This window comes from Chiloscyllium punctatum, chromosome 14 (genome assembly GCF_047496795.1).
Source record: "Chiloscyllium punctatum isolate Juve2018m chromosome 14, sChiPun1.3, whole genome shotgun sequence".
Taxonomy (NCBI): domain Eukaryota; kingdom Metazoa; phylum Chordata; class Chondrichthyes; order Orectolobiformes; family Hemiscylliidae; genus Chiloscyllium; species Chiloscyllium punctatum.
The window spans coordinates 96,508,625-96,530,605 of NC_092752.1; the positions used below are offsets into that span (position 1 = coordinate 96,508,625).

Sequence of the window (21,981 nt, forward strand, 5' to 3'; positions counted from 1 at the left end):
CGCATGCAATTTCAATCGCAACGCCACCAGCTCAGCTGCAGCTTGTCACGTTGACAAATTTCGTCTGGAGAAACGTACCTTCAACGATCGCTAACTGTTCTTCTGGATACTCACAGACCTATGGAATCAGGGTTATGTGCTGCTTATAAACTGCTACGAACCTTATGCCAAATGCATGTGAATTGTAATCTATCAGTGGAATTCTTTCTGCTCCCAAACGACGCAGTTGCTTTGGTGTCAGCAACAGCTCAGAAGTCAATTGCACGTTTTGCTCAATGACTCATGTTGCTTATGCAATCTTCGTTTGACAGCATATTGAGCAAGTTATCAGGCCTTCCGACAGCGTTTGTTAGCGACAGGTCAGCTGCTAAAATGATTGCTTCAGACAGCATGCTACATCCTACGTTTGAAAATTGAAAAGGTGCAAACGTTTACAGGCTGAACACTCACTCACTATTTCGCCTGGCGCGTCAGAGACTGGGAGCTGATCTTATGGTGGTTTGTCAATCATGAGGGGAATGAATCGGGTAAATAGACAAGTTCCTTTCGCTCAGGTGGGGCAGTTCAGAACTAGAGGGTATAAATCTGGTGTGGGAGGGTGAGAATTCGAAAGGCAGTGAGGGGCAACGGCTGCACGCAGAGGGTGGTGCCTTTCTGGAATAAGTTGCCAGACGAGCTGGTGATGGATGGTATAATTCCAATACTGTTAAGGAATCTGGACGTGTACTTGAATAGGAAGGGTTTACAGAGAAATGGGTCAAGTGCATGCAATCGCGGCTGGCTCATTTGAGGATAGCTGTTCGGAATGGACTAGTTCGACCGAAGACTGTGTTTTCAGTGTTGTCCATTTGTAATGGCTCTATGATAGTGCAGGTGGAATGATAAAAAAGATAAATTTTAAAAAATGAAGTAAAATTGTCTGAAGTTGTTGAATTCAAACAACTTCAGGTAATTTTATTTCAATTATTTTATTCATCTTTTGTATTTGTGTTTTTTTTTCACTGTTCTGTACCTTATTTCTTGCTTGTCTCTCTTTCTCTCGCTCCCCACTCTCTCAATACCTTATTCCTCTCCTCTTCCCGCTTTGCTACCCTTCTCCCCTGTTTTACATTTTGTCTCTGCTTCACCCATCCCTCACATATTTTGTCACATAGCGCTGGCTTCAGCCTGGGTCATTCACGTCTCTTAATCTCCCTTTAATGTCTCCATGCACTGTCATTATCACCTTTGCATCTGGAGCCTTGACTCACCTTCTCTCAGCGTGGTATAAATAGCTCTATAATACTCCCCCTTTGTTTTTATCTTTATCTTTAATCAGTTAGACTCGAAACGTCAGCTCTTTTCTCTCCTTGCAGATGGTGCCAGAGCTGCTGAGAATTTTCTAGCATTTTCTCTTTTGGTTTCAGATTCCAGCTCCCGCAGTAATTTGCTTTTATTAATGGCTCTATGATATTGCTGGTGATATGGTAACTCCAGTGTCGATGCATGAGAGGTGAGCAAGCGAACGAATTCCCTCTGGAAGTCGTGTGACAAGTATTAACAGAGATCCAGGAAAATAACATGAACGAATCATTAATTTGAATTGAAGACTGAACTCTGGTTCTCCTCCGAGACTGTGCCAGGTCTGCCTAATACTGCATATATTTCATGTTTTGCATTTGTTTGTGAAAAAAATTGAGACTGGTTGTTTTGCTGCAGACAACATCCACCAGTCATCACGGGTACGGCGATCAAGTCGTGCGTCTATCCGTGTCAAATGTTTTATTGCGCAGGTGAGGCTTCCTGCTTCGTGGAGCACGTTGTTTGGAAATAAAACAATGCAGCTAAGATCCGACATGGGAGCAGCGAGTTGATGCTCCATAACAGCGATGGCCGGCTTCCGATTGAATACGCATCTCAACCGGTCATGGGACAAGTTCTTGCAGACAGTGAACCCTGACACCGCGCTGCGAACCACAGCAGCGCTGCACGTGGTCAGTGTGGGGATTGAACCCACAACCTTGGCGTTTTTCGTACCACACTCTAACCAGCTGAACTAACCGACCAATGCATGCGGGTGGCCGAAAGCAAATGCCGATATTGCCGATGCTCACAACCACGGCGGCTGTGCATTTTCTGCTTCTTATCGATCGCACGATAGTCGGAAGTATTTACTTTCGTTGCAAAGCTTTTCAACAAAAAAAGTATTTACTTTTCCGAACGCGCATACTAGAGTTAACCATTTGCTCTGATATCTAAAATTCAGCACAATGTCCGGACGCATGCAATTTCAATCGCAACGCCACCAGCTCAGCTGCAGCTTGTCACGTTGACAAATTTCGTCTGGAGAAACGTACCTTCAACGATCGCTCACTGTTCTTCTGGATACTCACAGACCTTTGGAATCAGGGTTATGTGCTGCTTACAAACTGCTACAAACCTTATGTTAAATGCATTTGAATTGTAATCTGTCAGTGGGGTTCTTTCTGCTCCCGAACGACGCAGTTTCTTTGGAGTCAGCAAGTTAAGGGCTCAACACGCTCCAATTGTGCCACTCAGCTGTCCTCGAACGATGCAGTGTAAATCGCTATGATAGTATAAACGGGGACAAGCATTCCCTTGAGCAGGAGCACACTCAATCTCGGAATTTCCTGTGCCTCTGTACCATCATGGAAGGACAGCACACTCGCCGATTGCATCACTGGTGCCTGAGAGTAACTCTGCGCACTCTTTCCCATCCCCATTTCCGGTTGGATCTGGGTGGCTGTGCCGATGTTAATTTAAAATGCTATTGAAGCATACATTTCAACAATATCCTGTCCTGTCCCCCGAGTCTTTGATGTTTTATCGAAATTTATCAATCTCATTTTTCAACATTCTCATTCAAGGCATCTCCACAGCCTCTGAGGACATCGAACTGAAAGATTCAGCTCATTCTGAGTTCCCACATATCTGTCATTGTTCGCTGAGTACTGATATTATACATTTGCTGTTCTTCCGAACATTTCCTCTGCTAGTATACTTATTGCTGCTTGCAGTCATCCTGTTCTGTGGTTACTGTGATCGTGGTTGTCGGTATTTTGCATTGTGACCACAGCAACCTCGATTTGAAACCAAATCACGGCACTAAGTGTTCTCTCCGTTGTCTTTTTTGAAATACACGTTAATAAATTAATTGTTTTACCTTCAAGTTCCGCCCTCCCGCATCTCTGCGTTTCATATATCCGAATTCAAACACACCCGTTGTCAGAGATTCCGGTCCTTCCCACGATCATTAAACCTCATTTCCGTCCGTCCCCCCATTTCTCTGAGGCAATGCACAATCTATCACTCTCTTTCACATTCATACTGTTCTGTCTGTGCTGCTGCTCCGGTTCCTGTTGTTGGGTGAACGTGCCCCAATCCCACCATCGGCACCTTCAAATAAATCGATCCATTTGGATACCGTGATTGTGAATTCAATCCCCATGTAGCAGCTTTTACTGACCAGAGACAATTGTAGCGTCAGGCTCATGGAAAATACTCAGGGCAGTTCTGGTGAAAAGACATTTTATTGTTAAAGATCCGCTTTTATGGCTTTCTGCGTTGGTCTTGTGGTAATTTCATAGGACTGATAATCCAGAGACCGAGGTAATAGTCTGGGTACTCAGGCTTGAATCCCACAATGCCATGATTGTCAAATTTGGATCCAAAAAATATCTGCAAGGAAGAATCTAATGACTACTATTGATCCATTGACAATTGTTGAAAAAAAATCTGTTTCACTGATGTCATTTCAGGATGGAATCTGCTATCCTTACTTGGTGCGGCCTGCATGTGACTTCAGACTCATAGCAATATGGTTGGGTCTCAACTGCCATCTGGGCAAATCGAAATGGATAATAAATTCTGCTTAGCCAGAATCGCCCTCATACTAATTTAGAAATTTTAAAACAAAAGCTCATTAGGATCAAGCAAGAGCATTGTGTCCAGTTTTGCAAGTCACTTTATAGCGTGGATGTGATCACATTGAGAAAATTGCAGGAGATATTTACCAGGATACTGTTTGGGCTGAAGAGTTTCAGTTGTGAAGAAAGACAGGACAGAGTGGAGTGTTTGTCGCAGTGTAAAGGAGATGGAGACAAGACATGATTGAGTTCAGGTATGGACAGGGTTGACTGAACGAGTTTCCCATTGATGGAGGGATCGACCAGAAGGGGCCAGAGACTTCAGGAGAAAGACAGAAAGGTTTGAGAAGATGTGCGAAAAAGCTTTATCAGCCAGTGGGTGGTTGGAATTTGGAATACACTGCCTGCATTGTTCAGAGCGGCAGAAACCTATATAACATGAATAAATATTCAGATGCGAACTTTTGATACCAAGACCTATAAGGCTGTGGGGTTAGCATTGTGAAATGGGATTCAGTTCATTAGGCAGTTGTTTTTGACAAGTGTGGCCACATTTAGTTGAAGGGCCTTCTTTGACATTCTTGTCCTCGGTAGTATAATTGTTAGTGTCCCCGCCTGTCACAGGGATCAATTTTCCGCTGGGGACACGTAAACATTTTAAAACTGTTGCTCCATTCCCAAATGTGGGTATTGAATACCTGTCCATCCATTCTCGATGGGGCATGTCACAGGAAGGGAGTGCTGCCTGAATAAAGGTGGGGAAGCTGAAAATGTGTTGCTGGAAAAGCGCAGCAGGTCAGGCAGCATCCAAGGAACAGGGGAATCGCCGTTTCGGGTATAAGCCCTTCTTCAGGAATCCTGATTCCTGAACACGGGCTTATGCCAGAAACGTCGATTCTCCTGCTCCTTGGATGCTGCCTGACCTGCTGCGCTTTTCCAGTAACACATTTTCAGCTCTGGTCTCCAGCATCTACAGTCCTCCCTTTCTCCTTAAAGATGGGGAAGGACTGCAACTCTCAGGGAGGCAGAGTGTCAGTGAACGGCCAAACACGTGACTTCTGCAAACTTCACCTTGTGCCTGTGTTGGAATTAAAAGCATTTGACAGACTTGTTCCGGATTGAAGTGTTTACTAGAAGCAGGAAGCTGAGGAAGAAACAACATAAACGTATTCAAATATGAATGCAGAAACATTTATAGACAATAGACGATAGACAATAGACAATAGATGCAGGAGTAGGCCATTCTGCCCTTCGAGCCTGCACCGCCATTCAATATGATCATGGCTGATCATTTCTAATCAGTATCCTGTTCCAGCCTTATCTCCATACCCCTTGACTTCACTATCTTTAAGAGCTCTATCCAATTCTTTCTTGAATGAATCCAGAGACTGGGCCTCCACTGCCCTCTGGGGCAGAGCATTCCACACAGCCACCACTCTCTGGGTGAAGTAGTTTCTCCTCATCTCTGTCCTAAATGGTCTACCCCGTATTTTTAAGTTGTGTCCTCTGGTTCGGCACTCCCCCATCAACGGAAATATGTTCCCTCCTGCCAGAGTGTCCAGTCCTTTCATAATCCTATACGTTTCAATCAGATCCCCTCTCGGTCTTCTAAACTCAAGGGTATACAAGCCCAGTCGCTTCAGTCTTTCCGTGTAAGGCAATCCTGCCATTCCAGGAATTGACCTCGTGAACCTACGCTGCACTCCCTCAATAGCCAGAATGTCTTTCCTCAAATTTGGAGACCAGAACTGTACACAGTACTCCAGGTGTGGTCTCACCATGGCCCTGTACAGCTTCAGAAGCACCTCTTTGCTTCTATACTCAATCCCACTTGTTATGAAGGCCAGCATGCTATTAGCCTTCTTCACGACCTGCTGTACTTGCATGCTTGCCTTCATTGACTGGTGGACAAGAACACCCAGATCTCTCTGAACAGCCCCTTTACCTAATTTGATACCATTGAGGTAGTAATCTGCCTTCCTGTTCTTGCCACCAAAGTGGATAACCAGACATTTATCCACTTTAAACTGCATCTGCCATGCATCTGCCCACTCACCTAACTTGTCCAGGTCACCCTGTAATCCCCGAACATCCTCATCACATTTCACCCTACCACCTAGCTTTGTGTCATCAGCAAATTTGCTAATGTTATTACTGATACCATCTTCTATATCATTTACATATATTGTAAAAAGCTGCGGTCCCAGCACGGATCCCTGCGGTACCCCACTGGTCACTGCCTGCCATTTCGAAATGGAGCCGTTAATCACTACCCTTTGTTTCCTATTAGCCAACCAATTCTCTATCCAATCTAGTACTTTGCCCCCAATCCCGTGCGCCCTAATTTTACTCACTAACCTCCTGTGTGGGACTTTATCAAAAGCTTTCTGAAAGTCCAGGTACACTACATCCACTGGATCTCCCTCGTCCATCTTCCGAGTTACATCCTCAAAAAATTCAAGAAGATTAGTCAAGCATGATTTCCCCTTCATAAATCCATGCTGACTCTGTCCTATCCTGTTACTATTATCCAGATGTGCCGTAATTTCATCCTTTATAATAGACTCCAGCATCTTTCCCACCACTGAGGTCAGACTAACTGGTCTATAATTTCCTGCTTTCTCCCGCCCACCCTTCTTAAAAAGTGGCACAACATTAGCCGCCCTCCAATCCTCAGGAACCGACCCGCAGCACGAATGAAATTGTAAAGGACAGAGTAGCGTTTCGATTCATTGAATTTGGGTTCATTTGTTTTGATGAGGCTGTTACCAGGGTAGAAAACTATTCAAAATTTATACAGCATTTTCTCAGTATGATGGAACATTGTCTCAGTAATTCGCATTGCTGTTCAGAGGGAGGGTTAAGTTGATTGGCAAAATTAAATTGCTCTGTCGTGTCCAGGGAGTGAATTAAGTAAATTAGGTGAAGTCGCCATGGGTAACGCGGGGATAAGGTCAGAAGTCACAGGACGTCAGGTTATACTCCAACAGGTTTATTTGAAATCATATGGGGGAGGGATTCCCCTTCTTCAGGTGAAATATAAGGAAATAGGGAGGGGAGCTGGGTAAGATGCTCTTCAGAGAATCGACACCGGCTCGATTGACTGAAATGCTCTTTCTTCACTGGAGGATTCCGTGATTCTATGAATTGATCATGCTGGTGTTTACTGGGGTGTAAAGCCATTAGAGAAGATGCTGATGGGGGTGTACTGAGGATGAGATTTTATTCACTTGTCTTCTTGGAAAATTGAGAACAGTTATCGCTGAACCAAGGAAGACTTAATGGGTTTTTTCAGGTTATGAAATGTTTGAACAAACTAAATAGGTGGAAAATTCCCTCTTTCAAGTAAGTAAACATCTGGATGTCAGGCATTCAATAGCTTTGATAAAACCTTGGAATGGCAAAGAAATGATGAGAACAGAATCGTTGTCACTCCAAGAATCTGTTTTTCAAAATATTTGGAAAGGCACATTTGGTGACATACAAGGAATAAATTTCACAAGGAGAGAGACAGCGTGTGGCTAGGTAAAGGTGTGGGGTTGGGGTGTAGTCAGTCGGAAGTTGCGGGAAACAATGTCTAAGTTGGTTGAATTTACATGTGAAGAAATTTCTTTAATGTGTGCAGCTGAATAAGATTCGCTTCCAAAAACTCTGCATTTTGAAAGATTTGGCATAATTTTCCACCCAAAGCATTGTAAATGGAACTGAGTGGATTTTTATTAATTGTGAAGGGAAGATATTACATAATGAATAGGAAGTGACCAGTTGCTTGGAAATCGACTTCCTGCTTTCATCACATGCGTTAAGGATGTGAGAACAAACACCATGATATTTGGTCCATTTAATACTCGGTGAAATCTGCCAAAGCAACAAGCAACAAAACTGGTGTGTTTTCTTTTGCATGTTAACCCTCTGTTTTTCTAAGCGGTATTTTCCTTAAGCTGAAATTAAGCCAGAGCAAATTTGAATACAACATTTATCATTCCAATGAGATGTATCTAATTCACTTCTGATTATTACAATGAAACTTGTGAGGTTTCAGCAAAATTGAAATGAAACGAACAAATCAGCATTTCTTGCGGTTGAATCCAATTCAGGTTCAGCCATATGAGAAAGGCCATTGAGCAACAACATTGCCTTTAGTTCACTCGCCATGGCTGCTTCTTCACGTGAAAGAGAAAGTGACTGAAGAAATTATGTGCCAAATGTAGGTGTAAATATGACGGAAAATTCTTGTCCTGTTTCATTCTGACTCAATTCTGACTCAGAATGTATCAATGACAGCTATTCATTCTGACCAGCTTGGCTATTTATTGGAATTTGCTGTTATTATAATTCTAGTGAAAGCTGAAACACAATGGTGTGGATTCGATTCCGCTCTGGAACTTTCTCATCCATGACTTTCACCACATGTAACCTGATGAGATCACAGGTCACCCCACTACAAAATGTGCAGAGGAGACCGAGAGATTATGGTGGTGGGTTATTACACCGCTGTGCTCCACATTCACGGGTTCGAGTCACACTCTGGTTGCTAACTTTACGCACCACTCTAGCAGTTTTCCTTTGCACTTCACACTCTGTTATACACTGGATCGAGAATCTTGTTCTTGCCCTTCACTGCACAGGAGATTCACAAATAATCGACACCACATTAAAGTTGAAATGAAGAGTGAGAGAAGTCATTCTATTCAATTGTAGATTAAATTGGTGTAATGAGAAGGAACACATTTTTCTTTCCGCCCGACATTCCATCTTGTCTTTCTATGAATTTACATCGAAACAAAGAGAAAAAAAAACAAGAGATCGGGCGCACAGGTTTATCCAGTGGGCTTGTTCATGAGTATTTTAACCTAATACTTTACACAATGATCTGATCAGTATTTCAAACAGTCACTCGGAATTGAAACCACAGAACATTTCTCCAATGAAACAAACCTTTCATTCTTACACCAATTTCTGCTGTGTGTGAATCATACAACGATCCATCGGCCAGCGTGATCACTGACTTGCCAACTGTATAAGATCTAGCAACTTCCTTCAGCAATCATTAGCTTCTGTACACAACCACCTGTGCTGGGGCCCAGTGTCATTTGTTGCCCCCAGGTCACAGCACATTTCTTTTTCCTGTGTTTATGAGCTCTGTTCCTGATCTGTCTGATCTGTTTAATAAACCTTTCCTGTCACTTCATCCCATCCCCCCCAATTCTGAACCTATGAATAAAATAAGGCCTTAGACGAAATTTTTTACCCAAGTGGAAATATGCTATTCAGCCCAAGGAGTCTGCTCAACCATTCATGGTTGTTCTGCTTTGGAGATGCCAATGTTGGACTAGGTTAAAAATCACACAACACCAGGTTATAGTCGAACAGGTTTACTTGGAAGCACTAGCTTTCTGAGCGATGCTCCTTCATCAGGTGATAGTCACCTGACTATCACCTGATGAAGGAGCGTCGCTCCGAAAGCTAATGTGCTTACAATTAAACCTGTTGGAATATAACCTAGTGTTGTGTGATTTTTAACATAGTTGATCTGATAATCTTGAATTCCTTTCTGCTCACTTAGCTCGATAAAGTGTCATCATCTTTCTGATTAACTATCTGGCACAGTTTGAAAGTACCCAACCACACAGTCTCAACAGCGGTTATTGGAAAATGCCACAGATTCTTTAACTCCTGATCAAAGAAATTACTCCTCATTTCTGAATTAAATGGGCAATATCTAATTCTGAGATTATGTCCTCTGGTGCTCTCCTCAGAGCACAGGGCAAGCCACCAGCCCGTATCTACCCTGTCAAGATTCCACGAATATTGAACATTTATAATTGTTATTATGTGATTATAAAGTTCCCTTCCTCCTCCTTTGTTTGAAGGAGAATAATCCCAGCCTCACCAATCATTTCACGATGTTCTACTGTATTCAGAGTTAGCAACATGTTAGTAAGTCTGTGCTGTCCCTTACATATTATTAAGACAGGTGGAGAAATTTCGACCAGAAACGGGTTGAAATTTCAGGCACAGATGGGAATTGGAACTTGAAATCAGAAAGCGATTAGAATCGGATTGACCCACAGAAGGACCAAATACAGCGAAGATAACTCTGACAAATGAGAATCTAATCATATTCGATTGACATTTAATGACTTCAATGTAACTGAATTCCTCCGTGTTATCGTCCTGGGAGTTAGTACTTAGGAAAAATGGAACCTGACCATCCATATAAAGAAGTTGACGACAAAAACCTGTCCGTGGGTCGACTTTGTTTGATTATTAACTCAACTCTTGTCTTCGTGAAGCTTACATCGTCCGCAACGCACAAGTAAGATGTGTAACAGAACTCTCTCCATTTGCCGAGGTGGGTGCAGCTTCAATACCACTGAAGGAACTGGGCACCCTCCACGACAATGCAGTCACTTAACTGTACATTGTTCAAAACCTGAATATTTATTCCCTTAACGGTTAAGGCACAATTGCAGCAGAGTGCACCACATAGAAGATTCACTGGAGTAAGTCATGCAGGTTTTGTTGACAGATCCTTCAAAGCTCAAAAACTGTCCCGACCATAAGGACAAGGTTGAAGATGCACTGAACCTTCACCATTTGCAAATTACCGTCCAAGGCACATACCAGCATGACTTGGAGAGGAATCAGTGGTAAATTCATTGAGTGGTGAAGTAGTTTGATGGGCAAAGATTTATACTTCAGCCCTCTATCTTTCACATTTCAATTTTTAGAAATGTAGAATATTGCATGGAGCAGACTTGTGCTCATTCCTTTAGTTGTTTCCTAAACTGGCGGTTGCTAAAGATCGAATATCATCCACACTCTGTGGTCAACAATAGAAAATATACAAAAACCTCTCGAACAACTGATCTTCCTTTCCCTGTCTTCAGGGATCTGTGACTGCCCATTCCAAGATCTCTTTGTTCCTGTTCACCACTCAGAATCCTCACTGTTATTGTTACAACTCTCCAAATTCACCACCACTCATTGGTCTGGATTCAATTCCATTCACCATTTTGCCTTTCCACCTGAAGGATACATCCCTGCGGTCCCTGACATTATTCATCAGAGTCAACTACAAGACGATGTGTCATCAGTAAACTTCTAAATCATGACTCCTAATAAAAAAGTTTGAATTATTGATCTACATCAGGAAACAGTGGTACTTCACTGGGAAAAAGCATCCAAACATGGTTCCTTGCTGCATGGGATGAACAACTGCCATGTTCCAATCTCCAAGGGTTGCTATCTCACCACTACATTTGCAGATGACACAAAGATTGGTGGAGTAACCAGAAAACATAGGTGACTGTCAAAGAATGAAGGGGAATATAGACAGAAGACTTGAGCAGAGAAGTTGCAAATGGTGTTCTATCCAAGCAAATGTGAGGTGATGATTTGGGGAAGTCTAAATCCAGAGCCAAGTATATAGTAAACGGAAGAGCCTCGGGTAAACTTGATGAGAAGAGAGATCTGGGAGTTCAGGTCCTTTGTACCATGAAGGTGACTGCACAGGTGGATAGAGTGGTCAAAAAATCATATGGTATGCTTGCCTTCACCGGATAGGGCATTAAGAATAAGAGCAGGCAAGTCCTGCTAAAATTGTACAAGAGTTTGTTTCGGCCGCGTTTAGAATACTCTGTACAGTTCTGGTCGCCAAATTACCAAAATTACGTGGACGTTTAGGAGAGAATGCGGAGAAGGTTTACGCATATGTTGCCTGGTATGGAAGATGCAAGCTCTGAAGAGTGGTTGAGTAGATTACTTCTGCTTTCATTAGAAAAAAGAGATTGAGGGGACCTGATTGAGGTCTACAATATCATGAAGGGTACAAACAGGGTGGATAGAGATAAGCTTTTTCCCAAGATGAGTGATTCAATAATGAGGGGTAATGCGTTCAATGAGAGAGGTGAAACTTTTAAGGGAGATAGACATGGAAAGTACTTTTCACAGAGGGTGGTAGGTGCTGGAATGCGTTGCCAGCAGAGGTAGTAGAGGCAGGCATGGTAGATTCATTTCAGGTGTGCCTGGACAGATGCTTGAGTAAATCAGAAGCAGAGGGATACGGATGCTTAGAAATTGGGCGAAATGTTTAGATAGTTGATTTGGACCGGCTCAGGCTCGGCTGTCCAAAGGGCCTGTTCCTGGGCTGCACATTTTCTGAATACTTTGTTCTTCTTTGTTCTCTACACTACCAATTGTGGATGACAGTTGAATTAGTGTTTCTTCTGCAATCATAATTACTTATGCGAGGTAAATGAACTCACACCAGTGTTCAATTGTTTCAACCAAGAGCTGAGTCAACAAGAATAAAACCTATATGAAGGAAATATATAATTGTTTTCATACTAGTTAAAATGTGCATACAAGAATGAAAGGTGTCTGCAAACAATGGCATATGGCACAGACAAATAGATAAGGTGCTGTGAGGGTGTAGGTTAAGCCAGATATGCTTGTACAAGCAATAGTTATCAGCATTTGTTTCCCATTTTTGCAAAAACTAAAAACAAACCCCAATTAAAAGGCAGTAAGGTTCAATATGGTTGTGGAAAGGGAGGAAATGTCACAAGTGGGGGAAATAAATCGCAGTGAAGGAGGATATACCTAACAGTTGACCACAGCGAGGATGTGGTGAAAAGGCCAAGTAAAACCTGCACTTTGTTATGCACAAGGCCGGGTAAGGCAAGAGAAAAACAATAGTAATGGGCACCTGGTTTGGAGTAGTGAATCCTATGTACTTGCTAAACTCTGCGAGTCTATTTCAGGCACGACGCTTGCAATCGTGTAATAATTATACTGATTTCTTCAGATCTTGTCTCGCATTGAAATTATTGAAGTGAGTGGGCTTAGTTTCTCACAATTGGAGAATCGTCCGGGATATTCTTCCATCGCCGGGGGGAGTGGCTGTCCCTGGACACTGGGAAGATGCCTCCCATTCACAATTGACGAACTGTTTCTTGTCCGAGTTTTGTCCGCTCCCTTGGGCGACTGGAACGAATCCCACAAGAGAGACATCTGAATCAGGCAGTGAAAGAAGTTCGATAAAAAAAATATGGAAAAAAAGGGGCCAGGCAAGTCTGTGCATAGATCAACGTCAGAAAACTGACTTTTAAGTATTAACTTGGTGGCCGGGAAAAGGGGTATTTAATCGCTGAAGGACTGGTGAGGGCCCCGAGAAATGGGGAGGTTGGGGGGTGGGGGGGGGGGAGGCAGAGTAAGTCGAACTGTCACGGAGTAAAGGAAGAAAAAGTCCCTAGTAACATTCCTCCTGAAAGTCAGTTAGGGAGGATGTTGAGGGAATGGATAAGTAAAAAATGTACAAGGGATAAAGATAAAAAGAAAATGATTAAATATTGTTGTTTAGTTTGGACCAATCTGAGTTGGGCTGAGTTAATGTCTATTTTGAATGTCCTATTTACTGGGGAAGAAAGGGGACTTATACCAGGAGCAGCCAAAGAACCAATCCTTATCCAGATGTCATCTGGCCAAAGTATGGTTCAGACGAGGATTGGGTATGTCAGTATTTAGATTTCTATGTGAATAAAAAACAAACTTTTAATTACGAAGAGGTGGACTATGCGTCCTGTTGGAAGGGCAGTTTGGGAATGATCGTAGTAAAGACAAAGGATTCCCCCTCTGTCCCACCCAGTCCCTGGGATCCTTTTTCATGTTTGCACTCCCACCCCCCGTACCATAAAATCAGATTAGGTGAAAATGAGGGAGGAGAGACAGACAGACAGACAGGGACAGGGAACGGATGATCCACAAGAGGAGAACGAAGGGGCGGTGGACGGGGATGTTGTTGCTCCCGACCATTAATCCGCAACAAAAGAAAGGGGTGATAAAGTAGATGTAGAGGAGGCCTCTGGATTATCGAAACGAAAGTCTAAGGGGCAAAAACAAAAACAAAGAAGGGGAAGAATATAAAGACTTATCCCCTTCGGGAGGTACCAATACGGGACAAAGAGATTGGGTTTGTAAGTGCCCTCTTCACCAGTAGGGAGGTGAGAATATTTAAAAAGGAGATGAAGGTCCTGGTTGAGGATCCGGTAGGGTTGTCTGAACAAATTGATCAATTCATGGGGCCCAGTCTGGATACGTGGGCTGAGTTAATGTCTATTTTGAATGTCCTATTTACTGGGGCAGAAAGGGGACTTATACCAGGAGCAGCCATTAAAGTATGGGACAGGGAACTTCCCAATGGGGATGGGGATACTGGACAGGGAGAGACGGAGTTTCCCCTCAGAGACAACCAGTGGGAAAATCAAAACCCGGAGCATACGGAAGAAATGATGGAATTGAAAGACCTGATTCTAAAAGGAATAAGAGAGGCACTTCCGAAGTCGCAGAATTTGACTAAAGCCTTTGAAGCTAAAGAGGAGAAAGATGAGACACCCTCAGCTTCCTTGCAAAGATTCAGAGATTCAATGCGCGAATACTCTGGAATGAACCGTGAGGACCCAATGGCACAGGGTCTTTTGAAAGGATATTTTGTGACAAAGGCATGGCCAGACACAGAGAAAGATACTGAAGAGAGAAGGGAGGAATGAAACACCATTAGATGAATTGTTAAGAGACTCACAGAAAGTGTTTGCAAAGAGAGAGGATGAGAGACAAAAACAGAAGGCAAAAATGATGGTAGCTACGATTGATGATGTAGTTAGGAAAAGAATGGAAACAAAAGTGAGCAACCGGAGCGGTGGGTGGCAACATGTTAGAAAGAGAGGAAGAGGGAGAGGGAGAGGGAGAGGACAAGGGGAAACATTTGATAGATGGTTCGAGCGACAGGGGCAGAGATGGAAGTCTCCACAGGCAGGATGCTATTATTGCAGAAAATTGGGCATTTTAAGCGGGAGTGTCCTGATCTTCGAATGGAAGAAAGGGCAATTCCACTTAGGAATTTTGATGAAGAATAGGGGTGTCAGGGGTTCCTGCTCCCGGGAGGCCACCAGGAACCCTTAATCAACTTGAAGATGGGACACTGTGGGGAAGAGGTCGTCTTCTGAGTAGATACGGGGGTAGCACGGCCATCGCTGAATTTTACATCAAAGAAAGTAGGAATGTCAACACAGTCAATTACTGTTTCCGGCATAAAAGGGAAAGGATTTACTGTGGTAGTATTTGAACCTATGATGACAGAAGTTCCGAAGAATACAGTCACAGGGGAACAGTTGTCTATCCCTGATATAGGAAGTAACTTACTAGGGAGAGATTTAATTATCCTCTTAGGACTGGAGATTTGAATTCAGGAAAAAGAATTAGTTGTACAAATGGCAATGTTGATAGAAGATGTGGAAAGGGAGATAAACCCTATTATATGGGCTAGAGAAGGGAATCGTGGAAAAATACAGATCCGTCCCATAGAAAAAAGTTTAAAAAGGAAAGGGGACGTTGTTTATCAGCGACAAGATCCCATTTCCATCGAAGGTAAACGAGGACTGCAGCCAGTATTGGAGGGGCTAGAGATGGACTGTTGGAGCCATGTATGTCTCCTTATAATATCCTAATTCTACCAGTGCGAAAATCCGATGGAACTTATCGATTGGTGCTGGATTTCAGAACATTAAATCGAATAGAACAGATCAGGCACCCAGTGGTGCCAAATACGTTATTAAGTAAGATCCCTCATGACCACAAATGATTTAGTGTGATACATTTAAAGGATGCATTTTGGCTTGTCCCATCGCGGAGGAAAGTAGGAATTTTTTGCCTTTGAATGGAAAGATCCCAAGACAAGACGGAAACAGCAATACCGGTGGGCCATGCTCCCCCAGGGGTTTACGGAATCCCCGAATTTATTTGGACAGATGTTAGAACAAATATTGGAGAAATTTAGCAGCCCCAAGGGAACTACCCTGTTGCAGGATGTAGACGACCTTTTAGTAACAGGAAAGAGAAGAGAAAGAGTAGTAGAAACCACTAAAATAAATTGAATTTCCTGGGTCAGCAGGGACTGCGAGTATCTAAAAACAAACTACAATATGTGGATCGAGAAGTGAAATACTTGGGACATTTAGTTAGTGAGGGAAAGCGAAAGATAAGCCTGGAAAGGTTAGAGGGAATATTGGGGATTCCACTGCCCAGGACCAAATGGGAATGACGTAATTTTTTTGGTTTAACGGGATATTGCAGATTGTGGATTGATTCTTATGCTCAAAAGATGAATAAATTATGTCTCAAACTATTAGAGGAGGAACCAAAGTGTCTGAGTTGGGCAGAAGAGGAAAAAGAACTATTTAAGAATTCAAAAGAGATCTGATCCATGCCCCCATGTTAGCTTTACCTTCTCTAGATAAACCTTTCCACCTCTTTGCTACCACACATAAGGGAGCGGCTTTGGGAGTATTAACCCAGAGGTGGGGAGGAATGAAAAAGCCAGGAGCATATTTTTCGAAGCTATTGGATACAGTATCCCGGGGTTGGCTTGAGTGTGTGCAGACCGTGGCTGCCACTGCACTGTTGGTGGAGGAAAGCAGAAATCTTACATTTGGAAGAGCCCTAATAGTAAGCACCACACACCAAGTGAGAACGATCATAAACCAAAAAGCTGGGCGATGGTTGACAGACTCGCGGGTTCTAAAATATGAAGCAATATTAGTAGAAAAGGATGATCTAGTGTTGGTCACGGACAATTGTTTAAATCCAGCTGCCTTGCTTTGGAAAGGGGAAGGAGAAGCTCCTCAGAATCCAGGGCACGACTGCCTTGAGATTATAGAATACCAAACTAAGGTCTGCATGGACCTGAGAGATGTTCCGCTTCATGCAGGGGCTAGACTTTTTATCGGCAGATCATCCCGGGTGACTGAAGTGAAAAGAAATAATGAGGATGCAGTTGTAGATGGGACGAAAGATAGTGTGGTAGGGGCAGGAAGGTTGCCGAATAGGTGGTCAGCTCAGACCTGCGACCTCTACGCATTGGAAAGAGCCCTTAGGGCTTTAGAAAATAAAGAGGGAGCAGCATACAGTGACTCTAAATATGCATTTGGTGTTGTGCGCACTTTTGGAAAGATATGGCAGAGAAGAGGACTGATCAATAGTCGGGGGAAGGAATTAGCACATGACGAGTTGATTAAATGGGTCTTGGAGTCCCTATTACTCCCCCGAGAAATAGTGGCTGTGCATGTAAATGGTCATCAGAAAGGAAATGAACCAGAAGTTAGGGGAAATAGATTAGCTGATGAAGTGGCTAAGGAAGTAGGCATGGACACACAAGGAGTGCTGATTCATTCCCTAATACCTACTGTCCCTGATCCCCGGCAAGCTCCTATATTTACTGAAAGAGAAGAAAACAGAATTGAAAGATTTTGGCCTGCAAAAAACAGCAGACGGGCAATGGATGTTCCCGGATGTTAAACAAAATGATGATGCGAAAAATTATGGCTGTCTTACACCAAGGCAGCCATTGGGGAGTACAAGTAACGTGTCTTTTAGTTCTTACAGAATATGGATGTAGAGAAATATATAGAATTGCTAACCAAATATGTGAGGGATGTAAAATATGCAGAAAGGTAAATAAGAAAGTCTAGAGAAAACAGACCCCAGGAGGAAGAGACCCTGGATTGAGACGCTTCCAGAGTATACAAGTAGATTATACTGAACTACCCAGAGTAGGAAGACTAAAATATATGCTGGTCTTAGGAGATCATCTATCTGGTTGGGTTGAGGCGTACCCCCTAGCTACTGCCATTGCGAGTGCGGTGTCTAAAACAATATTAGAGCACATAATTCCCCGATATGGGCTAGTGAACCGTATAGATTCCGACCAAGGAACTCACTTTACCTCTAAAGTGTTACAGGAGATAATGAAAGGGTTGGGAATTTACTGGGAGTTCCATGCTCCACGGCACCCACCATCATCGGGAAGGGTTGAGAGAATGAACCAAACACTCAATCGACAGCTCTCTAAATTGATAATAGAAACCAGACTCCCTTGGACCAAATGTTTACCAATAGCTCTCTTGCGAGTACAAACTGCCCCAAGGAAAGATTTGGGACTATCCCCTATGAAATCATTTTTGGATTACCTTATCTGGGAACAAATGGAGAATTGACAATTCCCGAAACTAAAGACTTGTTCTAACGAAGTATATACTGTGCTTGTCCGCCTCTTTGTCTCTCCTCAGGAAACAGAGTTTATTGGCACAGACTCCGTGCCTTGAATCCACTATTCATCCCATCCGGCCGGGAGATTGGGTTTTAGTAAAATCCTGGACAGAGACTAAATTGCAGCCGGACTGGGAAGGGCCGTATCAGGATCCTTTGATTACCGAAACGACAAGAAGGACAGCGGAGAAAGGCTGGACTCACTACACTCGGATCATAGGGCCAGTGGACCCTCCCGTGGACGAAGAAGTCTGGACACCCGAATCAACGCAAGACCCACTGAAACTCAGGCTGAAGAGACTTTGAGTAACTGATTATACAGTGGCGACGTGAGCGCGGGATTATTTCTGCAGGATTGTGTATTAAGTTTTTTTGAGATTCAGCACAATTTTTAGAATGCTGGGAATGCTTAGCGTTATGATGCTAGCTCTCTTACTGTTGGGATTTTGTCAAATATAATTTTCATATGTGTTATTAACCGTGCGTGAGTCTGGTAATCCACAAGAAATAGACGCTGATGCATGCAGTTTAGTAAATTCTGGGGATTGAGATAATCAGAGACAGTACCGCAGCTCAGAGATTTATCTTAAGTCCATTGGGGATTGTACTTGGTATAATGGTCTTGTCACAATACATAGAGCCAACTTCCGATCACCTCTCGATTGTCCCGATAAAAAGAGTAACCCAATATACCTAATGATAAAGAAAACCACATGGCACAAAGCAATTCTCGGGGTGGGGGGGGGGCATCTATGAGGTACAATTAGCTGAAACATTTGGGATAGAAATATAAGCAAATGGAAAGGATTTCTCGGGCTGTTGATTTCAAATTCGTGTAGGACAAGGAAAATGGGCAGAACTATTAGACAATAAGGTACAACCTTTCACCCCTCCCGATGATCCTACAGTAGAGATAATTATAGAGATAAAGGACTTGAAACAGACCATCGAAATAGAAACTGGATACGGGGATGCAAATGCCTGGGTTGAATGGGTAAAGTATACTGTAAAAAGTCTGAATAAGAGCAATTGCTATGCATGTGCCTCCGGTAGAACAGTGGCCCAGGTGGTTCCCTTTCCGCTCGGGTGGAAGCGAGACAGGAAGGGCATGAAATGTATAATAGCCCTGTAACAGGATAAGACTGCATGGAATGATGGGAATTGTACCTCCCTATCTCTGATGTTCGCTCCCTTGAAGAAGAAAGATTCAAAAGCATCCCCCCCCGCCCACGTTTTCAGCTGCAGTCGGAAATCACACGACGTGTGTGCGTAGACAAGGTCAAATCGGTCTAGAGATTTGGGGGAGCTGAAAGTATGTACAGAGATTAAGAATGTCACCGAAATGGACAAGGGAGGGAACTACTCAGCACTAAAGGCTCCCCAAGCGAATCTGTGGTGGCACTGTGGAGGCAAATTATTGAGACCCACCCTACCACCGGATTGGAGAGGGATATGTGCATTTGTACAATTGGTAATTCCATTTACCCTGGCATTTGAGAAGGAAAAGATAATGGGGGAAAAGGGAAGGAGTAAGAGATCACTGTTAGACTTCTTTCAATGACAGGATTTATCTCGATTCTGGAGGAGTCCCTAGGCGTGTACATGATGAGTTCAAGGCTCGTAATCAGATTGCAGAAGGCTTTGAGTCAGCACTCTTTTGGTGGGTAACAATTAATAAAAATGTAGATTGGATACATTTCATTTTCTATAATCAACAGCGATTTATAAATTATACAAAAGATGCAGTTAAAGGAATATCAGAACAGCTTGATGTGACAAGTAGGATGGCATGGGAAAACAGAATGGCCCTTGATATGAGTTTAGAAAAAAGTGTGTGTGTGTGAGAGAGAGAGAGATGTTAGGAGGAAGCTGTTGCATCTTTATTCCTAATAACATTGCACCTGATGGTTCAATTACTCGGGCGTTAAGGGGATTGACTATCTTAGCAGAGGAACTGGCTGAGAATTCAGGAGTAGACACATCTCTAACGGGATGGCGTGAATTATGGTTTGGAAAATGGAAGGGGGTGGTGGTTTCCATCCTTACTTCCCTGATAGTAGTAGTCGGGGTATTGGTAGCCATTGGCTGTTTTATCATGCCCTGTATACGAGGACTCACCCAAAGACTGATTCAGACAGCCTTAATAAAACAGATACCCCTAAAATGAAATCAGGCAGAGGAACTTTATCGACTAAGTAATGAGGGGATGAGTGAGACCAAGATGGATGAAATATCCAGAGTGATGCTTGCGAATTTTGGGGGCAATGCTTAAAAGAAAAATGCAGAAGATAACAAATGGTAATTAAAGAAAAAGGGGTAAGTTTTGGGATATAGGTAAAGTAGTGTCACCTCTGCAATCATCATTATTTATGCAAGGTTTATGCACTCACACCAGTGTATAATCGTTTCAACCAAGAGCTGAGTCAACAAGAATGAAAACTATGTGAAAGAAATATATAATTGTTTTTGTATTAGCTAAAATGTGCATATAAGAATGAAACGTGCCTGCAAACAATGGTAGATGTTACAGTCAACGAGATAAGGTGCTGTGTGGATGTAGGTTAAGCAAGATTTGCTTGTACAAGCAGTAGTTATAAGCATCTGTTTCCCACTTTTGCAAAAACACAATAACAAACCCCAATTAAAAGGTCATTAGGAGCAATATGGTTGGGGAAAGGGAGGAAATGTCACAAGTGGGGGATTTAGATAGTCGTGATGGAGGATATACCTAACAACGGACCACAGCAGGATGTGGTGAAATGGCCAAGTAAAACTTGTAATTTGTTAAGCACAAGGCCGAATAAGGCAAGCGAGAAACAACAGTAATGGGCTCCGGGTTTGGAGTAGTGAGTCCTATATAAGGTATGTACTTGCTAAACTCTGTGTGCCTTATTCCAGGCACCACGCTTGCAAGCATCTAATAAACAAACTGATTGCTTCAGATCTTGTCTTGGGCTGAAATTATTGCAGTGAGTGAGCTTTGATTCTCACAGTCTGTAATTTAAATTTACAGTGCTTTCTGTTCTCTCACGTTCTCATATTAATTTCTCCTCGTTTTCTTCTTAACTTTGAGACAAATCTCAAAATTCCGGGCACAATAAAAGCGATATGAATTCTAAATTAGTATCTGGGCAAGAGAACCAATGAACAGCTACATAGACCTCTTGAACATGGGGGCTGGGCATTGAGAACAGACGATCAGTAGTTAGCACTCGTGTCTTACAGTGATATGCGCTTGGGTTTGATTCCATCCTCGGTCACATGTTTGTGTTGAGTTTGCATGTTCTGGTTTTCTCCCACAATCCAAAGATATGCAGGTTAGGTAAATTGGCCAGGCTAAACTGCACTTTCTTTTCAGGGATATGTAGGCTATGTGCATTAGTCAGGGGAAAATATCCAGTAATCTGAGAGCAGAATGGTGCTGAGTGGATTATTCTTTGCAACGTCAGTGTAGACTTGTTGGGCCAAATGGCCTGTTCCCACACAGTAGGGATTCCACAGACTTCGAATTGTGTTTTGCTAAACAAAACAGACAATTTTTTTTAAAATGTTGCATTTAAAACTTATCTTTAACTGTCAATTGTCAATATGTAAAATATCTCAATGTTACTCAAATCAATGTTCAAACAAAACACTGCACATAAAGCCACACAAAGATCTTCATGACCATCTAATTACTGTTTAGTGGAATAATCGCAGTAAATATCTTACTGTTTCTGAGATCAATCCCCACGATCACAGTAAGGATCTGGTTATCATTCCCTTCAATAAATGCAATCGTTGTCCTCTGGAATTTCAGTTCAGTCGTTATACACCACACTGGTTGTGCAAAGCATGGTTATTCTTTATTATGAAGGGCCAAGGGTTCGAACGGCAAGAGATGTTGTTCGATCTGATTGGATGCATGTTCTCAAACAAGTTTTCACTATAAATATTGCAAAAAATGAGTTTATTTGGTCTTGTTCAACTGCTGATGCTAACATTTTCAGTTCATGTTCATTCAGCAAAT

The 21,981-nt window shown here is 42.7% G+C and overlaps 1 non-coding gene across 1 annotated transcript; it reads right to left on the reverse strand.

Annotated features, from left to right (window-relative positions):
- Positions 1–1,971: 1,971 nt before the first annotated feature.
- trnaf-aaa (transfer RNA phenylalanine (anticodon AAA)) lies at positions 1,972–2,045 on the reverse strand. Its single transcript has one exon. It is a non-coding gene; the product is annotated as a tRNA-Phe (tRNA).
- Between the last annotated feature and the right edge of the window lie 19,936 nt (positions 2,046–21,981).